Here is a 23,390-nt window from a genome sequence, read left to right on the forward strand (position 1 = left end):
CACTGCCACCCTAGAAAAAAGCAGGAGAAGGTCTTATTTTGCACTTAAAGCAACAAATAGTTTCAGGGTCATTATGAGTGGCAAGGCAAGTGAAGTGGCTCTGAGGGAAGAGTAACTGCAGGTCTGTTGATCCTGTCAAGCGCTATTGATTGAGCCACTGTCACTTAACGCAATTGACTGGTTGGAGCTCAGATGACAACTGGAGGTCAGATACATCTAAATCACTTGAAGGTTTGGACTCCAAAGGACCATTGCCACTATCCACTTGTTTTCTCTGGAATTCATAAAACGCTTTCTGCCTTGTCTTATTCCATTACAGTCTTTTGTTTATTTTGATCTATATGCGTTGGTATTTCTTTTCTTTTTTCACTTTTTTTTTCTTTGTCTTGAAAGTTTTGTTTTGGTTTGATTTGATTATAAAGTATAAGAAAGGGGTAGCACTAGAAAAGTTCTTTATTTTATCCTACGCCCTTTTCGAACATGGCCCAGTTATTACTTGTGTTGTTACAGAGAGTTTGCAAAATATGTTCACTATTATTTCCATTTGTTCTTGTATTCCTGCCTATATATTTTATTTTGTTATTTTAACATCTTCGAAATAACCAATCAATCAAATCTTTCAATTCTCTATCTCTATGTCACTGAAACTTTATGAAGTTTTATTAAAATCTCATGTCACGATGTCATTTTTTAGAGATTTTATTTATTTTTTACATTGTAAACGTCTTATGCATACATTTTGGCATTCCCGCGATACACCCTCTGAAAACTAGCACACACTGCTGAGATACTGTAGTTGTGCACAAAGTATGACAAAAGGCTATTTCTAAACTGTACAGTGCTGCTTGAAAGTTTGTGAGCCCTTTACAATTTTCTACATTTCTGCATAAATATGACCTAAAACATCATCGGATTTTCACACAAGTCCTAAAAGTAGACAAAGAGAACCCAATTAAACAAATGAGACAAAAATATTATACTTCGTCATTTATTTATTGAGGAAAATGATCCAATATTACATGTATGTGAGTGGCAAAAGTATGTGAACCTCTAGGATTAGCAGTTAATTTGAAGGTGAAATTAGAGTCAGGTGTTTCCATCAATGGGATGACAGTCAGGTGTGAGTGGGCGCCCTGATTTATTTAAAGAACAGGGATCCATCAAAGTCTAATCTTCACAACACATGTTTGTGGAAGTGTATCATGACAAAAACAAAGGAGATTTCTGAGAACCTCAGAAAAAGCATTGTTGATGCTCATCAGGCTGGAAAAGGTTACAAAACCATCTCTAAAGACTTTGGACTCCACCAATCCACAGTCAGACAGATTGTGTACAAATGGAGGAATTCAAGACCATTGTTACCCTCCCCAGGAGTGGTCGACCATCAAAGATCACTCCAAGAGCAAGGTGTGTAATAGTCGGCCAGGTCACAAAGGAGCCCAAGGTAACTTCTAAGCAACTAAAGGCCTCTCTCGCATTGGCTAATGTTCATGAGTCCACCATCAGGAGAACACTGAACAGTAATGGTATGCATGGCAGGGTTGCAAGGAGAAAGCCACTGCTCTCCAAAAACAACACTGCTACCCATCTGCAGTTTGCTAAAGATCACGTGGACAAGCCAGAAGGCTATTGGAAATATGTTTTATGGACGGATGAGACCAAAATAGAACTTTTTGCTTTAAATGAGAAGTGTTACATTTGGAGAAAGGAAAACATTGCATTCCAGCATAAGAACCTTATCCCATCTGTGAAACATGGTGGTGGTAGTATCATGGTTTGGGCCTGTTTTTCTGCATCTGGGCCAGGATGGATTGCCATCATTAATGGAACAATGAATTCTGAATTATACCAGCAAATTCTTAAGGAATATGTCAGGACATCTGTCTGTGAACTGAATCTCAAGAGAACGTGGGTCATGCAGCAAGACAACGCCCCTAAGCACACAAGTCGTTCTACCAAAGAATTGTTAAAGAAGAATAAAGTTAATGTTTTGGAATGGCCAAGTCAAAGTCCTGACCTTAATCCAATCGAAATGTTGTGGAAGGACCTGAAGTGAGCAGTTCATGTGAGGAAACCCACCAACATCCCAGAGTTGAAGCTGTTCTGTACAGAGGACTGGGCTAAAATTCCTCCAAGCCGATGGCAGGACTAATCAACAGTTACCAGAAACGATTAGTTGCAGTTATTGCTGCACAAGGGGTGGGGTGGGGGGGTCACACCAGATACTGAAAGCAAAGGTTCACATACATTTGCCACTCACAGATACGTAATACTGGATAATTTTCCTCAATAAACAAATGACCAAGTACAATATTTTTGTCTCATTTGTTTAACTGGGTTTTCTTTATCTACTTCTAGGACTTGTGTGAAAATCTGGTGATGTTTTAGGTCATATTTATGCAGAAATATAGAAAATTCTAAAGGGTTCACAAACTTTCAAGCACCACTGTATGTGTATGTGGCACTTCCTTAGTCTGTTATTTTCTGTTAACAGATGTTATCATGAGGGTTGCTGCTGTTGAAGTCTGATTAAAGAAGTATACAGAAGGTAAGCAAATGAAATTCATATGCTAAAAAGACAAATCTGTTTACCTCACTTTCTCTCTATCGGCTGCTTTTGTTAGAGGCTGTGACATTTGCTGTGGGATCATCCTTGACAGCTTATTCATGATCCACCAACTTGTAAAGGCATTCAACCTTGGGTGTACAGTATTAATTGGCTGTTATATACTGACTCACAGTTACAACATTTCTTACATTAAACTAACCACCCACACTTTGTTCCATTCTCACAAGTCGGCATTAGCGTGAACTGCACAATACCAACAAAGCCTGCTAGTTAACGTGTGTGTGTGTGTGTGTGTGTGTGTGTGTGTGTGTGTGTGTGTGTGTGTGTGTGTGTGTGTGTGTGTGTGTGTGTGTGTGTGTGTGTATGTGCATGCATGCATGCGTGCATGTGGCCAAAAAGGTGCTCTACAATACAAAGATTCCTTACCTCACACCAATGGCATTCCTTGGGAAAAAGATGAGGATCGGGGTAAGACATGGGGGCATTAATAGGCCATGCCCTCCAAGGATATAACCAGGGAGTGGTATTTATTTAATTTAGAATATTATAAGTGTCCCAGTAATGACTGGAGGGGGACATATAATGGTGATGATAGAAATGGCAGAAGATGAGAAAAATAAAGGAAAAGATAGAGGAAAACACAAAATAGAAAATAATGAGGTGAAACTTGATTCTTGTTTCATGAGGGCTTGGTATGTTTCGTGCATATTTCTGTTAATTTCTATGTCTCCAGTTGAGAAAGTCTAAGAAAATTATTTTTAAAAAGTTGGAATTCTTTGGCAAGTTTGTTTAGGTCCTTTGGTGTTTGGAGGACATTGTAGCCCAACTGTGGTCAGCATTAAAGCAATAAGACTCATCTTTATTCTGTGTTGAAATTGAATGTCAGAAACTTTGTCCTTTAGCTGCATACTTTATTATTTTGCTGCATCCTTTCTGGCTCCTATGACCCAGTTTTCGCCACTCAATAACCAACGAAGTGTCTAAAAACAGAACTAAGGCTTCCAAAAATCACAATGTCTCTAAAAGACCACATTCTGCCTTTTCTTTCTGCAGTTCTGATTAGAGACAGGAATCTAGAGCCCATGTTTTTAGACTGTATGGATTACAGACAAGTATGCCATACAGTAGTAGTGACAGTTCATATTTCCAAAAGTGCAGTCACTGGCAGACACTGTTGCAGTCAATCTACATATCTGCCATCTTGAAAAGTCAGTTATGACATGGCGTTTGATTTTTTTTCCCCTTAATCTCATTATCACATACTTTACAACTGTATTGTGTTACCCTTTACTGTATCCTACTTCAAGTTAGATCTGGGTGATATGGATGATAATCATAGAACATTTTTACACAACATCGACATACAGTGTATCAAGTTATCTGCTTACGAATGTAAAAATACCATATTCAAGAATCCCGCTGAGGTGCATCAAATTACCAAAACTAGCTCTCAATTTACCAGTCAATCTTCGTTCCAACCCTCACCTATGGTCACGAGCTTTGTAGTGACAGTAGTGACTGAAAGGGTGAGATCGCAGATACAAGCGGCTGAAATGAGTTTCCTCTGTAGGGTGTCTGGGCTCAGCCTTAGAGATAGGGTGAGGAGCTCGGACATCAGGAGGGAGCTCGGAGTAGAGCCACTGCTCCTTCGCATCAAAAGGAGCCAGTTGATGTGGTTCGGGCATCTGATTAGGATGCCTCCTGGGCTCCTTCCTCTGGAGGTTTTCCGGGCACGTCCAACTGGGAGAAGACCCCAGGGTAGACCCAGAACTTGCTGGAGGGACTACATGTCCAATCTGGTCAAGGAATGCCTTGGGATCCCCTAGGAGGAGCCGGAGGGCGTTGCTGGGGAGAGGGATGTCTGAAGTGCCCTACTTAGCTTGCTTCCACCGCGACCCGACCCTGGAGAAATGGCTGATGATGATGATGATGAGATGACTCCCTAAAATATTTCAGACTTCACTATGTGAGAACTCTTAGGTCATAGGTTCTCATTGTCATTCATTTCGACAACAAAATTGTGTATCACAATACAACAGTACCTGAATTTCAACCTAATATGATACCATAGCAAGACAGTAAATGATAATATTGAATAACCGCCCAGCTGTACTTCAAGTGCTTCACTCTGATTAGTGGATCAGCTATAAGGGCGCAGGTCTCATTACAACTTAGGGGGGGCACCACAAACTTAAAATTTTCTCGAGTATTTTCTGGAGAGACATCAGTAATATCACCAGCGTATATCAAATTATCTGCTGTAACAGACACAGCCATTAATAGCAGCTTAAAATATATATTAATGAATCACTTTTAGGCCATCACTATACATATTTACCTATTTACAGAGCCACACATACACAAATGCAGCACCATTCATTCTGCAATTTGTTTACTCAAAATGACAGGGCCTCTCATACAAGTGTCTTACTACAACTGTGAAACCTTACCTGAGACTCCCTGTCTCTGTCCTTCTATTGCTGCTGCTGCCCTTCACAGATTGTTTTACTGTTGTTGTATAATGGCAAAATTATTGAACATTTGTATTAGCCCGTCATTTATTTAGTTTTAGTTTATTGTTTATTTGACAGAGACAACACACAATTTCACAATTGCACCAGAGTTAGCCGGCAGCTAATTTGCATCTGCAGTCCCTGCGCAGGCAAACAAACAATGCTTAATACAGAAGTAAAAACATAACAATACATTAAAAAAAACTATTGAACAGGCAGACAAAGAACAATCAAAACAAAATAAAAACATGACAATACATCAGAAAACCAATCTCAAAAGTTATAAGTACAATCTGATCTATTTAAAACAGTGACTATCAATAGCAATCTGGTCTATATGATAACATAATGAATATGGCATTCATCTGTTCAGCAACAATAAATATAATTAGTAAGCTGACCTTTATCTATGAGGACTTTATCAAGTAGGGGTCTTCTTACTTATACAGTGGGGTTTTGAGCCTGCAAAAAATGTCCCGATGTCCACCTTTTTTCTTTTCTGCCATATTTTGGTAAACCCTGACATGCCTGAGACACACACACACACACACACACACACACACACACACACACACACACACACACACACACACACACACACACACACACACACACACACACACACACATTAATTATGGAAGGAATTATTATACTTTAACTTCACTCTAATATAACATTAATCTATGCCATAATGAGTAATGGTTGTTAATGTGGGCTACTGGAGGCTATAAGGTTAGCATAAGTAAACAGTAGCTAGCTAATGTGAGCTGGCACACATTTAAATAGATAAGTAAACATTTATATTAGCTAGACGATCGTTATCGTGTAAGATGTAGCTCCTCCACCCACTTAAGACACTCGCCATCAGAAACCAGAACGAGTCTCTGAATTTTTAAATGAATGTAACTACAATATAAAAATCCTGTCTCAAACAACAGTCTGTCTTTAATAAAGGCTCAATGAGCTACGATGTTCAAACTAATACGCGCCCGGGCTATTGGGAGTTTTATGGATATGATCAATGTAACATTAGTCAGCAAGCTAGCTTAAATATGGATCTGGCTGGGGATAAGTTCATTTACGTGAGGGGGCAAACACCATTTGGTTACATTTTTAAACCTTTTATTCTGTTGATGTGTATGCTCAATCTTTTTTTTTTTTAACAAAATTACTTACAAGGCATCTGTTACAGGACTAGCCTATGGTACTAGCAGTCACCAGTCACACCGGCCACTAGACTCACTCACTGAAGATGCAACTCACTACAGAGATGGAATCTGGGAAACGTAGTCTGGTAGCAAACAAAGGTATCAGGATGAAGTAAACCATTAATTTAATGTCCCAAATTCCCACTTAGTTTTGTATGCAACAGTTCAGACCACTGAGCAGGATACATAGGGGAGACATAAATAAAACCTTCAAAATGTGTTGTGTTTATATGCGAAGTATTCAAAAAGTGGAATTGGATTCTATTAAATACACTTTTTTAAGTTCCACAATTTATTTAGAAATAATTCATGGGGGGGAGGGACTGTTTTTGTTTTTCATAAGTCGGAAGGGACGTTGTCAGTCCTGTTTTTATACAAGCAACATATACATCTCTGCTACAAATGAACACTTAAAGTTTGTTTCTAGGACCTAGTGTTCTTGTACAGTTCCACCAAAAGTGGCGGAAGTGAAATGTTACAACTTGCCCCATGCTCGCGATTAATTGTAACAGACAGAGGGCTAGTTGTAACACTTGGTAGAACAGTTTGTTTGAACGCAATTAATTAAATAAAATTCTTTCTATACACTATAGGTGGAAACTGTTTGTGGCTCTCTCTATTATATATAGGTATCCACACACCTATCCATCCCTCATCTAACCACCTATCTATCATGGAAAGAAAGATCGATATATAGATGAATAGATATGTGGATATTATCTATCTATCTATATATCAACTTGATTGATTGATTGATCTATATATCTATCTATCACTGTCTGTTAGTTTAGCCGTCTTTCTAGTTTGTCTACCTTTCTACAGAGTATTTGCTGTGATAATCCTCTATAGGCCCAGCAGATTCCTGGTTGATACATGGCTTGTAATTTTAATCAGGTTCTGTGCTAAAAAGCTGCCCATAAACCTTGAATTAATCCCAGTCCTCCCTTAGGTGTTTCTCATCTCAATGGAGCGAGAGAACGAGATCGAGAGCAAAATAAATAAATTAATAAATAACACTGGAGCGTATATTAGCAAGCAAGCACCTCAATTAAACAGGAATATCTCTATCTATTCATCTCTTTCCATCCATGATAGATGAATGGATAGATCGGTATGTGTGGATATCTGTAGATTCTAGAGCCACACGCCAAATATGTATGAATATTGACAAGAGACTGTGGGTCAAACATTGACAAATTTATTTTTGTCCACAAGGTAGGCAGCAATGAAAAACAGCATAGGTCAGCAGCAATATATACATTTTTAATGTGAAAACCTTAAACTGTTTCGAAGTTCATGTCAACATACAGTATCTTATTAAAAAAAAGGGGGCTTTAATTTGATGATCATATTGGCTGACAAACTCTATAACAAGTAGGTTAACAAAGTTAGTACTGGGTAAAAATAAATGAATGAATAATTACGAAGGCTCAGAATAGTTTGAGTTCCCAAAATAGTTTGAGTTCCCTGAAACGAGTCAGACTGTCCATTCTAATTCCTTCCCTTTTCACTTTGGATGTCTCATTCTGTAAAAAAAAAAGTTGCCAGAATGAGTTGGTTTTATTTCCTTATTGCTGTACACTATGGGTGGCTTAGTTTTAACATCGTGTCACAACTAACCCCGCCATATGAAGCTTTTCTCAGTCCTAGCAAACACTTGCTATGAGTTGGTCACATGTTTCAAAACTGTGTGAGGTTTTAGGCTAAGATATTGTAAGGTTGGACTTTGTGACTCACACACACAGCTCAGTAATCGAAAAACGAGTACGATAAAGACATTTACTTACATGCTGCGTAAACACTCTGGTATACATCTACACGAAAACATGTCAAAACTCTGCTGGCAGCTTAGTAAACTGACAGGAAGTACACCCTGCTTGACTCTGTGTGACTACGTAAAAGGTCAGTTTTGTACTCAAACCGGCAGTAACTTTGTCGCTGTGTGTCACCAAGTCGCTGTGTCGCTGTCGCCTAGCTGTCGCTTGCAGCCAGCTTGTGGGCATTGCTAACATAGTTTCGAGGAAGTGGACTACAAATGTATTGACAGGAGATGCATCAATTTCCTAAAAAAAAATTATGCATATACTGATAACTATTATAACTATATTTTGCTCACTGCGACACTCACCAACGCAGAAAAGGTACAGAAGGCATTCACATTCGTGTTCAGACATGTTGTGTTCTGTTGTGTTGTGTTGTGTTGTGTTGTGTTGTGTTGTGTTGTGTTGTGTTGTAGGCTGCTTGGTTTTGTTTTGCCTTATCAAGTCCAAATGAACGACAGAGCCGGCTGGAGTGAGGGGTAAATAAACACACATACACACAGTTATTAGGGCCAAGTCTCGTGCCATCTCGGTAAAATATACTGTCCTTTAGAAATCCATTATTGGGTGATAAGTCTGACCAGTCTGACTAGTTTTCTTTCCGGCACAAACTATCTAACTTAAAAAATTTAAAAAAAGAAGAGGATAGAAAGAAAGAGAGAAAAAAAAAAACCAGATATGCACGCATATTCATGCAATGTTGATTGGTAGCTTATTCTTTGCATTTTCGAATACATCTTTAATCTCACCTTCTTTCTTTTTTTTTATCAGTAAAAAATCAAGTCACACCCTGATGCATGTATTGCCAATTAAAACATTTCAGGTGATCCAACCTATGGTTAAAAAGGTTCACATTCAACATGTCGTGGCAGGAAATCCAGCAACGGCTGCAGTGTCTCCTCTATGTCAGCTATGGGGACTAAAATGCTAATATAGGAATTTAAGCTTAAGAAAACATTTCAGAGTGAAAGAATATAAGAGGAACACATCTGCCCTCTGATTGGCCGTAGCTTGACTGTTGCTGCTCATTTGCATAGAGTTGAACATTGCTCAACTTTATTTTTGTCGCCAAGTCACGGGGATTTTGTCACCAGGTGACTCGCTGCGCCGTGTCGCTCAGTGTCGCCTAGAGCCAATTAGAAATTAATGACTTTCATCACTTCCAGTGTGAATGCGCTCCTGCAGGAGGTGCCCCATGCACCCCTAGTTTCCATCGGTACCCTCCCTGATCAATTGTTTGGTTTTTAGAAATTCAGAAAATAGTGAGAAATGCTGTCACAATTAGCCAGAGCCCTTAAAAAGCATGTTTTGCCCAGCCAACAGCCCAAACTTCAAAATTATTATAAATAAATTAAAACTATTCAAATAATTAAAAGGAAAAGCAGCAAATCCTCTCAGTGGACCATATGTCCAACCGGACAGCGCTGGGCTGCTCAGTTTGGTAGGGGGTTTCTTGTTTGGCTAGGCTTCTGAATTGTTTGGCCTCCCCTAATAATAGAGGTCATTTGAAACATTGATTATCTATGTATATATGTTGTAAAGAATGAGGGTATTACTTGTTTTATTCTGCGTACCCAGTAGAAAAAAATATGGAAAATATTGTTGTTACAATAATCATAGGGAGTTTTATATGATATCAGTATCGCAATATTTGTAAAAATACCAACAATCAAACAGATTCATCAAAGTAAACTGTTTGGTAATGTAAACTATATCAAACCAAAACTTCTTTATTCAAATATTTCAGATCTCATTTTGTGAGAAATCTTAGGTAATAGATTCTTGTTATTTAGAAATCAGTGTTGCGTATCACATTATGACAGGATCCAAATTTCATCCCGGTAGAATACCATTGAAGACAATGAACGAGGATAATACTGAATTATTCCACGGACCCATGACCTTTTCCAAGGTGTAAGTAAGAACGAGAGGAAGTTGTAGACAGCAAAGCACCCCTCCTTCTTCCTGTCTCTGTCCTCTCTCTGCTCTCAGCAACAGGTGCACACCCTCTGACGGGACTAGTTATTGTCTGCCTTATGTATGAAGTGAATCAACAGCCTTCCCATGCAGCCATATATATGCATGAGAACTAGAGACGCTTTCATGACAAATGCTACACAGTTGAAGCACACGTACCCCGTTATACAATGTTTTCCAGGGACCACTAATCTTTCGTTCTCCCTCTCTTTCTGCCCCTCTTTTCCTCACTGTCTCCATCCTTCCCTGTTTCTCTGGCGCCTATGGTCTTCCTTTTACTCTTCTTTATTGTGCCTCCTTTGTTTTTTTCTCCTGCCATTTTCCCCCTAACCTCATTTAGTCTCAAAAGCCTATGTGTCTTTTCTTATTTCCTCTGCCCTCCTCTTCTCTCCTCCTCTGCCATTCTACTTTTCCTGCGGTACACCCCACCCTTTGATTCTTTGTTTTCACTTCATCTCAACTTCTCCCTCCCTTTTCCCTTCTCATCAGAGGATCCCGCCATTCCCACTTTGCCACTTCTCTCTTTTCATTTCCCCACCTCTTTACCTCTTAGTTTTAAGGTAATACAGCCTCCGCCTTTCTCCACATCTGGAGCCATTGCTGAGCCAGCTCCTAAAATTCCTGGCATGTTTCCTCCCTGGGCTAGGCATCCTCCGGCTGGCTGTCTCCACTCAGGATCCAGAAGCATAAATTACAGGGTGTCCTCACACAACCTATGCACATACACCATGCTTAGGCACGCCATGCTACGTATGTGCATTTACGTAAAGGCGCTGTGGTGGCTGAAATATGGTTTACTGGTGCATGGCTGAAAAAGGCTAGTGGCTAATAATTTTCCCCTGTGTTGAACTAAAAGAGCGGTCAAACAACTGCGGCCTTGAACTTGCCAGCTTTATTTTGTTTAGTTTGTTTTTTAAATAGCTAGATTACATGGACTGTTGGGTGAAACAAGAATTCAGTCACATACCACAACATTATGATGTTTTTCTTGAGTTGCTTTGTATTATTTTGCCCTTTTTAGCAAGCCGATGTGTGCCCTCTCTCTGTCTTAAGCAAATCGGCTTTCTTGGTACCTCAAGCGCAGGGTTCAAAACAGTTTTCTATATGAATTCAAGAAATCATAGATGCTGTTCCAGGGTTATAGGGGCTCAGATGAGCAAATATTGTTCTTATATTCACAATAGACATTTTTTTTCATTATACCTGTGGCATAGTTTATTGTTTGGAATGTTAGACTTGTAAAAAAAAAATCTAAACCACAAAATAACCCTTTTGTCCTGCAATCATAGCTTGCTAAAGAATTCCCTGGTTCCCTTAGTTCTGGTTTCGTTTCCCAGAGCAGTAATATCACTTTTCTATACACACCCACACACACACACCCACAGACTTAAATTCATTTCCTAGCTCTTAACCCTACCCTTAACCATCAGAACGACATGCCCAACCTTAACCCTTACCCTAATCTTAACCTAACACTAACTCAAACCTAACCCTACCCTTAATCACTGACCCAAAAATCAGCTTTTTCCCAATTGGGAACATGGCTTTTATCCCCAATTCGTATTGCTGGTTTTTCTATCAAAATGGGGATATTTGGTCCCCATTTTGATAGAAAAACCAGAAACCACCCACACACACACAGTGCGATCTGTGTAACATGGTACTTTTGTTTACCAATGTTATACTTTTCCACATTTAGCATATAGTGTAAAAGTTACCCTGCGCTGATAAAATATGGAATGCCTGGATGAAAAGCCACAGCAACCTCTCCTTTATCCACTCAGCTTTAGTCTCGCATAAAATGCATAAGAAAACTGCACAAACCTTAAAAAGGAGGAATGGGTGGAGGGCACACTCCATGACAGAACAGACAGAAATCTGTATGACTGAAAAAGTCATACATGATAAAAACTAAGTCTAGGGGGCATCCAGGTAGCATAGCAGTCTATTCCGTTGCCTACCAACACGGGGATCGCCAGTTCGAATCCCTCGTGTTACCTCCAGCTTGGTCGGGCGTCCCTACAGAAACAATTTGCCGTGTCTGTGGGTGGGAAGCCGGATGTGGGTATGTGTCCTGGTTGCTGCACTAGCGCCTCCTCTGGTTGGTTGGGGCAGCTGTTCGGGGGGGAGGGGGAACTGGGGGGAATAGCGTGATCCTCCCACTTGCTATGTCCCCCTGGTGAAACTTCTCACTGTCAGGTGAAAAGAAGCGGCTGGCGACTCCACATGTATCGAAGGATGTGGTAGTCTGCAGCCCCCCCCGGCTCGGCAGAGGGGGTAGAGCAGCGATTGGGATGGCCCGGAAGAGCGGGGTGATTGGCCAAGTGCAACTGGGGAGGGAAAGGGTGGAAAAATTTATACAGCAAACTTTATTCATGAATAACTGACATTGGCATGCTTTAAGTAGCTATGGATTCAAGCAAGGGTCCTGAAACCAGGCAGGGGTGTCAAGCATAGATGATGTGTTGGACAACGTGGGAGTGCAACTTAGATTGCTGGTGTTAAATAGTGCATAACCAGTTGTTTCATATTTAACATCACATCTGTGAGTCATCATTGAACTCGGCAGGGAAACGCAGGCCGTGTGGCCACCGGGCACTGTACAAAATGCACCTTGAGCGATCCCAATCCAATTCCGGGACCTGACTCGTTTTCAGAGCTTAGTGTCATGTCTACTCCACCTCTTTCAAAAGTAGAAACAATTGGAACTTTTACTGAAGCTCACAGCTCATAAATGCCACTTGTTGTTCCACTAACCAATAGGAATGCAGGAGGAGTGGGCCCTGAGGGAAAGTGAAAGGTAGGTCTACTTTGTCAAAGCAGAGAGGGAAAAAAAAAGAAATAAAATGAATTCACAAATAATGTTGATAACAGAAAACACCTTGTTAATTTGACATTTTATGGGTATTATCACAACATGAATAAAGAGAAAACAGGAAGATTTTTTTTCTTTGTAGGGAAAACACTTGTCATTGCGTAACAAGAAGTACCCAGAATCTCTTTTCAGTATTCAGCACCAACTTTTCACACAGCATTATCCAATGCCCCACCTCCATCTTTAGCAGTGTTTCACTGAAAGAGTTCTGCGGATGACACCCAGGCTTATTTTATATCTCTTTCTTAGGTATTAGATTTTAGCACCAACCAGGACATATTTCACTTTAGAGTTTCAGGCAGTGTTGCCAACTCCTCTGTAAGGAAAGTTGTTATAATGGCTGCCCTTAAAAATTGAACTAGAAGTTACTAGATGACACTATAACCTTATTTGCATATTAATCGGCTTATGACTTATGACTGCAGCCCTTTCAGCGAGATAGGAGAATCACGGCAGCCCCCTCTCAGTAAACTCGACTTGAATTAACTTGGGTAGGAAGATGAAATGCAAATATTTTACATACTGCTGCACCACTTTGTTTCCAGATGTGCTGATGTCACCCAGGTTTGGGTATCGTTAGTAATTTAATAATATCAGTACTGATACCAGTACCTCTTTATCAGTAGTCAAGTCAGTTTTATTTGTATAGCCCAATATCACAAATTACAAATTTGCCTCAAGGGGCTTTACAGCAACACAACATCCTCTCCTTAGACTCTCACATCGGGTAAGGAACAACTCCCTGAAAAGAAAAAAACCCTTAACAGGGAGAAAAAAATGGGAAGAAAGCTCAGGGAGAGCAACGTAGGAGGGATCTCTCTCCCAAGACGGACAACGTGCAATGGATGTTGTGTTTACACAATTTACAGAATACAACATTGAAAAAGGATAAAAGAATTATAATGGAATTATAAAATATTTGAAAAATATGATGAGGAGGATGCCAAGTAGTGTCCAGACGCCACCAGAACTGCCCATGACCCGACCCACACGACCAGCATCACCGTGTTAAAAAAAAAATATGTATAGTCACACGTCTTAGTGAGAAAAGGCTATAACATTAAAACAAGATAACAAAATTATATGGATTTATAAGCTATATAAAGAGAAAATGTGATGAGGGGGATGCCAAGCAGTGTCCAGGTGGCGACCACCATCACCATTGAGACCTGGGAGGAGGACCGACTACATGTGCACACAAGGGAGACTCACATCACACCATTCACACAGAAAAGATAAAAAAGACATCATTCAGAGAGAGAGAAAAAACACATGTGAGAGAAGAGAACAGTTTGCAATAGTCAATAATTTATACACTATAATCTGTGCCTTTCAAAAATTATCCACAACTGAGTATTTCATGTCATGTTTTGACTCTGCTTAGGTAGCTAATTCCAGCTGCAGCTTTGAATGTTAAGATCTTGGTCCATCATATCCTATTACAACTGACCGTTAGGCCATGTGCCGACCGCCACGAAAGTAATAGCGGTGTTTGACTATACCACTTTTTTTTTATCATTGCTATTAATTGCCAAATATCAACAACACCATCATATTTGAAGAATAGAAGTTTATGTTGTAGGTAACAACCAGACATCACCATAATCCACGTTATCCCAGCATACTGAATAATGCACTGGAACATATACAGTAAGTAACAGCTTTGGAGCATTGAAACTGTTGGCTGACACAGGCTTTTAACTTTTTTTTTTCTGTTGAAAATCAGTATATTAACCCTTTTTGGTCAAATATTTGACTTCTCTCGGTATTACTTATGTATGTTTATGCCTGTGATTGTGGCAGCACGACCGGTACCAACCACTTGGTACCTTAAAAGTAATGGTACTTGATACCTTTCCCTAATGTCAACACAAACATTCACCAAAAGATCTGAAGTCTCTAGTTGTGTTACTAGAGTGTGTTTACTTTCGTGGCAGTCGGCACATGGCCTAACGGTCAGTCGTAATAAGATGTGATGGACCAAGATCTTAACATGCAAAGCTGAAGCTGGAATAAGCTACCTCAAGCAGAGTCAAAACATGACATGACATACTCAATTGTGGATAATTTTTGAAAAACACATCACAAAATGGAGTGCTTACACATATTAACTTATACCAAAAGTAATTTTTCAAATTTGATAGTAAGAAAATTAGTTTTTAGATAATGATATTTCCATTTTATGAATTTTTGGTAATTGAGATGGCAACTCTTGAGGCGGGCTTGTTGGGAGGGAAAGCCCTACAAACACACACACACATGTGCACACACACAAATAAAAATCCAAACCCATTCTGGGTCCTCCCCACAAATACTCATTCAGTTTCCTTTTTTTTTTCACCTTTCCTCTCCATTCTCTACCTCAGTCATCCAGATGTTAGGCCCCGTCACATGTGTTTTCACATAACCCCACTGCATGTGAAGTTTATTACTAAGTTAGTAGCTGCCCATGTGTTATTTATTCTTTTTCTCTCCCTTGCCTTTGTTTTATTTAGTGAAGGCCACCCTCTTGCTGTAATGATGGCCCTCTGGCACTTCCTGTGGCCCTCTGCCATACAGATCGGCAGAGAGGGCTCTCTGGCAAGGCTTAAGTCAAACTTTGAACTATACCAAGATGTATTAATGTCTGATTAAAGCAGACCTGACTAAGACAGAGGACATAGACCATTGACAGAGATTAAGCTTATTATGAGGGTGTTTATAGTCAATAATGTACCATTAACCGAAAACTCATTATTCAAGAAAGTAGACTGGCTAACTACTTAAAACCTATATAAGTCTCTGTTGTGTGTAATAACTCTCACAGGTACTGATTCATCAGATTTTTTCCCCATGTATTTATGTGATACTTGGGGATTTAACACAAGGGGAGAGTGTCAGCAAAAATACTGTTTCATCCCATTTAGTTTTAGTATCACAGGACTTTAATATGCAGAAGCAAAATTGTTGAGCAGCACTCATTTATGTTTGTCCTTTTAGGTTAAACAGCCTCTGGTCTCCCTTCTGTCACGACTTACAAGGCATACATAGTACATAGTGTTTCACTGGATAGTGAACAGCGACCGGATTTGCTGTCCCATCAGTACACCCGTCACATATAGACATCAAATGTAACTGTGGAATAATGTCTGTCTTACTGCATTTGTTGCACTGTCTTCCTTTACTTAATGTAATTGAATCGGTCAGTTATGTGACTTATTTTCCAACTGGCCTGTAAAAAAGTCTGTGATCAAATATTTAAATGTTTAAAAGTATTAACATTATGCTCAATGTATTGGATTATGTCAGTAGCCAGTCGGTTTGTGACCAGTAGCTAGCTAGTGGGTCTGTAAGTGTCAGTTATCAGGATGCCAGTTCTACCAAAGCATCTAAAAATAATTATTTAACCATTCTGATATTTGTTACTGAAGGCTATGCACTGTCTAGACAGCAGCCACAAGGGACTGAACACATACCCAGAACACAAAGCACATACCAAGAATGAAACAAAAACAAAACATGCCGCGAGACATTCTAAAGAATGTATCGCGGATCAACTTTTTTTTTCCACCGTTGATGAACAAGCTCATAACCTAACTATAGAAGTTATCTATCACCCTCCACATCCTGGACAGCCAGGTGAGAGGTGGTCTAGGTTGGTTAAGCGGCTCTCTCATAAAAATAGATGGCTCTCCTTGCCTGTCCCAGTGGGTCCCAACTTCCATCATTTACCACAGTTAGTCGACAAGCATTGGAAGACGGCACCAGATTCTCTCATCTGGCTTGTCCGACGTTTGAGGCATCCAGGCCAGGAGAAGTGTGCTGAGCCAAGACTCTCAGATTTTTCTATGGCAGTGGTTCTCCATGTCTCAATTCCCTGCCCTCAACTACTCGCAGGCTTCATCTAAACTCGCTTTGAGGTGCCGATTGCTCATCGCAGCAGAAATGTGACAGCTGTGGTGACGTAATTCACACTGTCATCACAGTTCCTCTCAAAGAGCCTAGCCCCCAGCTCATTGTTCACCTTTTCACGGTCCTTTACCTGTCAACGTTCAAAAAAAAAAAAAGAGTTCACTCCGACTGTCATTGGAGAAATGTCAAAATGCCTCACTGTCGCCTTGCCGCTGCTCTCCGCCGTATGCTTAGCTATATGTAGCACAAACATGACATTATATTTTATACTGAGTTGCACGCTGGCTTAATGCCTGTGGAACAGTTCTGTTGATGCTATTTTCTAGTTACTTGTGGGAGATGCAATTTTCACCGCCTGCCAGGGCTACAATTGCTCATATGTGACAACTTGGCTTTTTTGTTTTTGTTTTGTTTTTTTGCTTTTTTGTTTTAATTTTCAAGTGTCATTTATTTTAGAATACTATCTCTCAGCAAAAACGCAATGCAGAAAACATATTAGCGATTGGCGAGGCGATGTGCATTGTTACACGAATCTTAAAATATGAGGCTGCACGAATGCTGTCCTTCTTCCCATTGTACTCACTCCACAACATCTCCACAACAGTAACAGCAGCTTAGGCACTGTCTAACAAATGCATGTTGGGTAGCAGTGTGGTGGGTAGTGAGCGGGGAAGGAGGTGAGTGAAAGGAGGAGGGAGGTGGCGGAGGAATCGACTGGCAGAGTAGCAAGATGGCAGCGAGCCAGGTTGTCATGGTGCTGACATAGGCTGTCCTTCATGGGAGACTGGTAAATTAAAACGACAGAGAGGGAAGGAACGGGAAAGAGCAACAAGAGAGAGAGTGAAAAAGTGAGACAGCAGGGACGTGTCAAGTTCCTGAGACTCAAATAAGTAAGGGCAGTTGCGCCGGGATGCACTTGAGGATGTTTAAAATCCCTAGCGATTTTGAAAAGGCATTAGGTCATTTGTGTCTCAGTTTTACATACAGTACCAACACGCACCACACATTTATGGAAGGATGAGTATTACACGTTTAATTATGTAACAGAGATTATCCGGCGAATGCCTGACACATCGCTGATGTCAGGACCTCTACTGTCACGGGAACCCGTGCGATCCAGCCTGACATAAATCAAATCAGCAATGGAGGTTAGAATGTCAGGCTTTGCTCACTGTGATGAAACGAATAAAAAAAAACACACATTGGAAATATCTATTTAAAAACAAAGTGAGTAAATCAGCTTTTATCGTCTCATGTATTTTCAGTATCAAAAAGTTAGGCAGCGCATACATGGTAAAAGATATGGAATTAGAGTTAGACATCTGTCGCTTTTAAGTGCTCCTTATTAGCTTGGAGTTCACAAGTCTGAATCTTAAGACACAAAGTAACATTCAATTTGTCTTGGTTGGAAATAGGAAATAGATGCTTGAGGAAAATTATTTTAGAGCACGATGTTGGGTTTTCAAAATCACTGAGATAGCTCATTAGCTAATACTGCATTCATAGAACTTGCCCCCCATGCCCCCCCAGACTTGAAAGTATTGGTGCTCCTCACCTGGTCGCCAGTTGATCTTGAACATTTTTGCTAATTGGGCCACAGGTGTACTGACCTACTGCCGTCTCACCTATCGGCATTTGTTTTGGGGGGGGGGGGGTATCTACCTTCCTTTAACTGTGAATATCTTTGTCACTGTGACTGGCCGTTTACATGTCATGGCTCATGGTCCCAGGGTTTGTCATTCTGATTAATAGCTGAGTACCCCTTTATGGGTTGTAACCTATCATGTCTTCAAACATGTGTGACTTAATCTTGATCTAGGACTAGTAAAGCAATTCATTTCATTCATTAATTCTTAAAGATACTTTTGCGCATTTCTAGATATCGATTTTTCTCATTTGATCTGATGCCACTTCCACATCACCAATGTATACTTGGGATGTGCATTTACACAAGTATCATCTCTGACTTTTTACTCTGACTCTCACTGTGGTGTGGTAAAGGAGCATACACAAATAGTCGTCGCAATTCATTTTGTTCTCAGTATACTTATGGACTTTGTCAGACATAAAATCAGTCTGAGACTGTCATTGGAAGGCACTAACTTTTAATGTGTGCCATTTTTCTATATAACCAAAATTATAATCATCTTGCACAGAAATAACTGCAACACCAGCAATTATTCATCAGCCTCATATCGGGAGGAACATTCAGTTGCCCTCAGTAAAATCAAAGATACATGGGTTAAAATATGGATTGAAAAGTTACACCTAAGATCAGGGCATGGGCACCACGGTGCCCAGTGGCTAGCATTGTTGCCTCACAGGAAGAAGGTCCTGGGTTCGAACCCCAGGCCATCCCAGGTCCTTTCTGTGTGGAGTTTGCATGTTCTCCCCGTGTCTGCATGGGTTTCCCCCCACCATCAAAAAGACATGCGTGTTAGGGTTAATACTCTTGTCTGTGCCCCTGACCGGGGCAATGGAAAGAAGAGCTGGAGTTGGTCCCCGGGCGCTGCAGCTGCCCACTGCTCCTATACAATAGGATGTGTTAAATGCAGAGAACAAATTCGTTGTAAGACTACAATGTCAAATAAAGTTGCTTTCTTTTTCTTCTTTCTTTCTTCTAAATAAATGAAACTTGTTGGATAGGAATATAAATTTTAAGCAAGTAGATAAAATGAATGTTGTAATATATTGTCTTCTGTCCTTATATTAATTCGTCCACTAAAACATTCTAAAAGATTAAAAAAAAACTGCAATGGGAAGAATTTCCTGCAGAAAGAGCTCTCATTGGTATATGCTAATAATGATGACTTCATTGCATATGAATTTTTTGATACCTGGCTAACATATACAAGATTCTCAGCACTTGACAAGACTGACCAGCTTTTAGACCAAAGCTCTTCCAACCTCACTGAAGTCTTCTGTCACCTTGAATTCTTAGTTTGAGTTCTATTTGCAAAGTGGTGTGGACCTATTAGTACGGTATGTGCGTACACACAAGACTGTATCACAAGGCCACTTTCAACACTTGACATATTCATCAACTTGAAAAATCTTGCCCAAACAACTTTGCTCCTTTAGGCATTTAGATGCACCCAGTTTGTGAATTCACGCCAGCAAGCCTTAAAGGTGCCAATTATAGGATGAGTTTAATATCAATAGAAAGACTTCATCATTAATCATCAGGAGTTCACCATGCCAACAAAATTTGCTAATCACATTCACGTTCTTGGCAATTTTAGGCACGACACTGTTTTTTTCCTGCCTTCGGTATGAAGTCCCAAAAAACATAATTACAATCCATCAGTCATGTGCACTTTAGATTAAACAGTGATTTTGAATTAAGTAGCTGAGTAATCCAAAGCAGACCAATGCGCTTCATTTGCCTTTAATGAACATTGATTGCAAAACATCATTCTGCAGTCAGAATAAGTCATAAAAGGTCTTTAATAATTCAAATGCCAAACTCACATCTGTAGTTCAATCCCAATCAGTAAAAAGGTATTTTATGGACAGAATCTTGCTTTATTTCCACAACATCTGGTATGCGTATACATATGTATGTTTGCTTTTTAAAGTACTATACATGAAATAAACTTGAAACTTGAAACCATGAGCAAATGCCAATGTGCTGAAAATGATTGTCTAACTAATCAAGACGTGTGCCTCTCAATTCGTTTATCTCCACCAAAACTGGCTTCCATACTTCCGCCGGCTGCTGTCAGAGTAAAATCTCAGTGGTGGGAATGGCCTGAACTTCTAAATCTGTTTCTCGAAAATATTTTCCCAATAAGTATTTTAGTAACAGTGACACAGAACTGGTAAAATTACTCTGTTTTTGTAAGTGTGGTCTGTTTATTGTTGTCCATTTTTATTCGGTTAAGGCATGCTCACAATGCAAAACAAAAACAAATAGGGCATTTTTTCGCCCCTTTTCATCCAAATTTGACACGGCCGATGTCCTGTCGTCTCAAGATCCCGCCATGGCATGATCCCTAGGGTGGTTAAGGAAGGTGTCGACTCCATGTGTGTCCTCAGATACAGTACCTCCTCTTTTCACCTGCTGCATGAAGGTTTCTCTGGAGGAGCATAGGCTCACGCTTTTTCCCCTAGATCCACCCACAGCCATACAGGCACCCCATCACATGAAGGAGTCATGATTCACAATGGCGGACACATTACCTCCACTGGCTCCCCACCTAGGAGTACCACCAATCCTCCTTTCATCAACATTTATCTGAGCCGAAGGTTCGAACTCTGAACCTCAGCATTGGGATGCTAACATATTGGTCATATGTGCCTCACATTAGACCTTAAATGCCTTGAGATTTGGGTGGCACGGTGGCCCAATGGTTAGCAGAAGGTCCTGGGGTTCGAACCCCGGGGTTGTCCAACCTTGGGGGGGTCATCCCAGATCGTCCTCTGTGTGGAGTTTGCATGTTGTCCATGTGTCTGCGGTGGGTTTTCTCCAGGTGAAAAGCGGTCTAAGCATCGGCTTTGTGTCGATGCAGTTGCCCACTGGGGACCGGGGTTCGCACCCCGGTCTCGTCAGATCCGACTATGGCCGGACTCGATGAAGCAGCAATAATTGGCAACGCTGTCTTCGGGAGAGGGGCGGAGTCGGCTTGTGTTCGTCACATGAATGCGTCTCCTGGTGTGTCGGAAAAAGCAGTAGTGAGGCCTGGATTCGCTTTGTCATGGATGTGGCGAGGTGTCTCCTTCAAGACTGCCGGCCAGAGAGATGCAGTTGGCGAACGCATGCAGTACGAGGGTGGGTGTTTGAACTAAAATAGGGATCAATTGGCCACTAAATTGGGAGAAAAAGGGGAAAAATCAGAAATAAATTTATTTTTTAAAAAAAAAGAAGACGTGTATGTTAAGGTTTATACTCCTGTCTGTGCCCCTGACCAAGGCAATGGAAAGAAGAACTGGAGTTGGTCCCCGGGTGCTGCACGGCAGCTGCCCACTGGTCCTAGCTACACAGATAGGATGAGTTAAATGCAGAGAGGAATGTCCCCAAGGAGATTAATATAGTATATCAAAATAAAAAATAATAATAAAAATTCCCTAGACTTCATGTATCTTCAGATAAATTCCGACTTATGCTCAATTTTGATTGACACATAGTTGCTTTATGACAACGAATAATTGCAGAAGTGTTTAACTTTAATTATTACAAGTATTGAAATTCACCGAGCGCTACAATTACATTGTAATGTGAAGAACATATTTACACATATCTCTTGCAAGTATTTCCACAATTGTGTCGCAGATATGTAGAGTTTACAGTTTTATTAGTCAAAATTTAATTTCACTTCATAATTGTGAATATGTAGATACTGAGTGTAAATGTCTAGAATTAGTATTTAGACTTGTTTTCATTGCGTATATCTAAATATTCAGCCGCACCTCACCTAGGTCATCTTTCATGGCGCCCCAAATATTCAAATTGAGATTTTGAAAGTCGTAACTGAAGTATGCACATCGATCAGTATTTTGACTAGTCATACGTGAATGTCAAGAAACACATGGGGCTGAGGTAAACCCAGGAAAGTGTCAGTTAGGGCTGTGAGGTATGTGTTAACTGATTGAGACACTATCTCTGATGTCATATTTTTAAGTGAATGAAAAGATTATTTGCAGTCACTATATATATTGTTCAGGATTTATGTGTTTTTCAAGAGTATTATTGAGTAAGATTAGATAACTGTAGAGCTGTAAATCAGATCAAGTTCAAAGTCACATCCCACTAACCCACAAGCTTTGGATATCCTTAGCAGACCCGCTCCTTTTATTGTGCGATTGTCTCCGGTACAGGTTGCTCCAAACAAATGGCCTGGGTCATTTTCTGTCTTCATGACTGGACGATACTCAAATGGGCAACTTAATCTAATTCATTGTTACCACAACATGTGTTTCATTGGTTAAAGTGGGAAATTATAACCAATAAAATACTGGTGAAATAAAAGTGGCGCTCAGAATCACTTGACGGGAATTAATACAGGAGGAAATTTGCAGTGGAGAAATTTGAAGCAACTGTTGAAAAATGATGGCTCTTCTGTTTTTGTCATCAACATTCATTGCTTTTCCTCTGCTAGAAGCTACAGCAGAGCAGCTAAAACGGAGCTCGCTGGACAGGTGGGATATGGAAGGTACTTTGTTCTGTCAGTGCTCACAAGCTTAATCATTCTGCTGCCGTCCAAGCCCACACAACACCATATTAATCCCCCAAAATTCCCCATTAGCAGCTAATCAGCAAGCGATTAATCAGTAATGTCTCAACTTGTCAGTTTTTAAAGCGTTACCTCTGAATATAAAACTCGGGGGTTATGTCTGCTGTATGATATTCATATGTAAAATTGTTACTTATTTTATTTAGCATGGTTCATTATGATATCAAGAGCTGAATATAAAATTCTATTCAGGACCGGTTGTGGTTTTGGAAAACCACAAACCTTTTAGTTAAGCATAAAGGCTAACATGGAATGTTTATAAAAAAAATCACTTTTGGGGAGATTTGGCCTTTAGCTTGGCATG

General features: G+C 40.2%; 1 long non-coding RNA gene across 2 annotated transcripts in view; it reads left to right on the plus strand.

Annotated features, from left to right (window-relative positions):
• The window catches only part of LOC130116123 (uncharacterized), an 84,748-nt gene that overhangs the window by 44,845 nt on the left and 16,513 nt on the right, over positions 1–23,390 (plus strand). For both annotated transcript variants that reach the window (XR_008810538.1, XR_008810537.1), the window contains one exon: positions 2,495–2,548. This is a non-coding gene — a long non-coding RNA (uncharacterized LOC130116123). The remainder of the gene's footprint in view (positions 1–2,494; positions 2,549–23,390) is intronic.

This window comes from Lampris incognitus, chromosome 7 (genome assembly GCF_029633865.1).
Source record: "Lampris incognitus isolate fLamInc1 chromosome 7, fLamInc1.hap2, whole genome shotgun sequence".
Lineage (NCBI taxonomy): Eukaryota > Metazoa > Chordata > Actinopteri > Lampriformes > Lampridae > Lampris > Lampris incognitus.